This window comes from Aplysia californica, unplaced genomic scaffold (assembly GCF_000002075.1).
Source record: "Aplysia californica isolate F4 #8 unplaced genomic scaffold, AplCal3.0 scaffold00186, whole genome shotgun sequence".
Classification (NCBI taxonomy): Eukaryota; Metazoa; Mollusca; class Gastropoda; order Aplysiida; family Aplysiidae; genus Aplysia; species Aplysia californica.
In genome coordinates, this window is record NW_004797456.1 from 520,608 (window position 1) to 524,744 (window position 4,137).

The window sequence follows — 4,137 nt, forward strand, 5'->3', positions numbered from 1 at the left end:
AGTGTCGCACACGGATCCCAGAGGGTTGGGGTCCGTGTGCGACACTCCGCCTTTGAAGGGGTTGCACCTTCTGCAGACGAAGCAGTGGGTCTATTTATATCCCCCCGACCCACTGGGGGTAAGAAGACCAGAAAGCACCAACAGTGGCAGCAGGGGGAGGGTGGTGAGAGTGACAGGGAGGGTGTCATCGGCTAGATCTATGTGAATCTTAGATCGAGATCAAGAATGATGAAAGTATTGAACGTGGATTTTTTCCTGCTGTGTATAGATCTAGAGTCTAGAACTAGACTAGGTGAATCTAGATCGAGATCAAGAATCATGAAAGTATTCTTGAAAGTGGATTTTTCCTACTGTGAACAGATCTAGAAATCTAGGCCATCTGTGACGCCTGTCGGTTGTTAAAAATGTGAATTTCTAAACTTAGATCTATCTATGGGCAAAGGCTCCTTCTTTCAATTATTGGCCTAGATGTCTTTATAATCCTTCGAGATCTGGGCTAGATCTAGAATTTAGATTAGGTTCTTCTAGGAAGCAACAATTGGCATGTAGGCCTAACTCTTTTTTTAAAAAGGTGATTGAGCTGGAACTTTAGGAGAAAATGCCACGCCTTTGAAGAGGGAGAAGAAGTCTTACAACCCCTAGAGGTAGTCAAGAGGGGTGCTACATGGATAAATTCAAGGTAAAATATTTGTGTTTTGTTTCTTTCCTGTTTTCAGTCTTGTTCCTCTTCTTAACTTTCCTAATAATTCTTCATTATTATTCCGTTGGTAGAACGGGTACTTTTATTACTAGTCGTCTTAATAATCGCCCTAGATTTATCCTCACAACACGCTGAATTTGTTTGTCGTGTCATGTAGCCTATGGCTATATGCACATTATATGGTGCTTTTTCGGTAGTTCCCACCCCACCATTGCTATTCGCGGGTTTGGCCCCAAGGGGGGTTTCAGGGGGCCTGCCCCCCTGGCCTAATAAAAATAAGGTGGGGGGTTTCAGGGGATTTTTACCATAATATGATGTTTTGCAGTTGTTAGGTTTGATATCTTAGCTTGCCGCGCATCAAACGTATCTAGACCTGGATTTAGATGTAGATCTAGGCTCAAATAAGGGGGGTGGGAACTACCGAAAAAGCACCCATTATAATTATATTCCAACCGAAACAAGTCTATGACATGTGGTATTACTCAAACTCACCACAGAATATCAGAATGTTTTGTGGTGAAGGCCTACTCAACTTAGACTGTACTGTACGTACCTCCTCCTCCTCCTACTGACCATTACGCGTTGGCTACCATGACCATGTCTGTCATACTTATATCGCCATTGGTTGCGTCAATTGCCACCGAGTGACGCGGTGGCAATTGACAAAAATTGACTTTTTGTCAATTGCCACCGAGTGAAGCGGTGTCAAGTCTGAAAACAACACTACTATCTTTAGGCTTAGCATTATAATGTGTGTCTAAAGGGTCAATTTGTTCTGAACTAATTTAATAAGACAAGCATCCAATTAATCAATCTAGATATAGATCTAGATCTAGTCTAGAACTACGGTACCAACTTGTTTTCAATGAGACGTATGCCTAGATCTAGGCTAGCCTTAGCCTAAACTTTGGTGTAGAACCAACTCGGGCAATTACAGAAGTAGAAGGTCACAAACGCACACAAACTCAAGCAGAAATTCACGTTATATCGGGGAACATAAATCGGGGGGACGGGGGTCAGGAAAACACACACACACACACACACACACACAGAGGGACAGAGAGGCGAACGCACAACGTCAACACTGAGCACTGAGCACTCGAGCACAATAAGCTAGATCTACCCACCAATGCAAAAGAGCTCCAATTTACTCGGTGGCAATTGACAAAAAGTCAATTTTTGTCAATTGCCACCGCGTCACTCAGTGGCAATTGACACTACCATCGCCATTTGACATGATTAGAATATCTATCCTAGAATCTAGATCTAATACTAATATCTAGATCTAGATCAATTAAAATCTAAATATAATATTTTTAACATGGCTAGAAGCAGCAAGAACAACAGACACCACTGACTGTTACCTGTAACGCAAGACAAGACAGTGAAGTGGAGGTCCATGATCGCCCACGCCTACGCCAATCTGAGTCGGCAAGGCACCGGATGATGATGATAATATTTAGCCTTACAACATGATTGTTGTAAAATCTTCGAGTCTATCGTTCTCCACAGGAGCTGCATATAAACATAATCGATGTCCAGATCAGGTTTTCCTTGTGTGTATTACAAGTTACAAATTGCACAATAGAATCTCCTGTCTCCTTCGCCTGCACGCGCACACCGCCTCTGGCCTCAGCCTGCACCTGCACAATTTCGTTTTGCGACTTTTGGTGCAATTGGTAATCTACAGTTTTAGCAGTTCAAATCAAAGGAATCCGTAATCGTTGAATTTCGCAATCAAACAATGTTGAGATACATTTGCAAGGCCTATGTTTGAACGTAGTCTAAAGAAAAATACAATGTAACAAAGCAACCCCTTGCTTTTATCTCTCTTATTTTGTATTAACAACCTGAAAGTCGATCTTTCAGGTAGAATGACTAGATCATAGATCCAGATTTACATGAACGTGTACAAATAGAAAGAATAAAATTCAATACTAATAAATCTACACTTTTATGTACACCTTCTTCAAAACCATTTGTTTATTTATAATGACTACCTAAAGTATGAGTTTTTCCCTATCAATACTATCATGTCTTAGCAATTTTCCCCGAATCCAATAAACACTTGTCTCTGTATTTCCATCACATTAATTTTAATGCGTTCCATTGACATCATGAAATTCTCGTTATTGCGAGTTCATTTTTGTCTGACCGCGGTTAACAATGTAGTCTACAATGGAATCATTCTGTTTAATCTTCTCCGATCATTACGGGACTACTATGTTGGATGACCAACAGAATCTAAAACAAAATCTAAATGCCTATTCATAGCCTAAAGGTTACTGCAAGCTGAGGTTCCGACACGTTTCCTTTAGTGTTAGCCTAGTATAGCAGGCAACAATAAAAATTATTATTGTGGCATTTATAGCAATTTATTATTTATATTATGCTCCGTGCAATTTACCGAACTGCGCAATCTTCTGTGCCTTTTAACGATCCTATAATTGCGCGGCCATCTTAAGATTGTGCTGCCCGTTTTATCGATCGTTAGTAATTCGTTACGCGCAGTGCAGTCTTAAGATTGCGCTGTGCGTTTTAACGATGGTATAGATCTAATTGCACGGCAATCTGAAGATTGCATTAATATTTATTTTTTTCAGTCATTTCTTTTACACACGATCCATCTTTATTCTTTTACTCCCACCAAGGAAAATTCAAATACATTTTCAAGAGTGTAAAAATATGAAAACGAAAATTAATATAATATGATGTGAGTAAAAGAACAAATATAAAGATGGAAGTGATTTTTTAAAATTATTTCAAAAGTATAAAATAAATTAAATGTACTTTGTGGACTTTGAGTTTGATACCTGGCATTGTATCATTCTTGTGAGACCTTCAGTTTTATTGTTAATTATAATTTTAATTTTCACATTTTTACTCTTTTGAAAATGTATGTGAATGTTCTTTGATGTGAGCAAAGCAAGGAATAAAGATGGAAATGTATTTTTTTTTCAAAAAATATAAAATATTAACGCTTTTCCTCATGGCCGGGCAATTATACCATCATTAAAACTCGCAGCGCAATCTGAAGATGGCCACGAAATTATAGGATCGTAAAAACGCACAGATTGCGCAGATCGGCAAATTTCACGGAATATACACCAAAAACACACAAGAGTTGACATGATATTATTTTCCTGTTTACCCATAGAATTATATAATAACCCCATTTTAAACCTATAGTGTACTTCTATGTACGTATTTATACCACACGCCAACGTTCTCCAAAGAAGCACGATTATATAGAATGAGGGTGATATCATACTTGTTGAGACTCACGTGGAGACTAGGAGACAACTAGACAGTAGGGGGACGAACACGCACGGACGCGCGCACATACACACGCGCGCACACACAACACACACACACACACACACACACACACACACAAATACATATACATACATACATACATACATACACACACACAC

The 4,137-nt window shown here is 39.3% G+C and overlaps 1 protein-coding gene across 1 annotated transcript in view; it reads right to left on the bottom strand.

The window, feature by feature from the left end:
* The window catches only part of LOC101851866 (WD repeat-containing protein 25), a 23,599-nt gene extending 21,064 nt beyond the window's left edge, over positions 1-2,535 (bottom strand). The window contains exon 1 of the mRNA XM_005098576.3: positions 2,065-2,535. The gene's annotated coding sequence lies outside the window, so the exon portion shown is untranslated. The remainder of the gene's footprint in view (positions 1-2,064) is intronic.
* Positions 2,536-4,137: the final 1,602 nt, after the last annotated feature.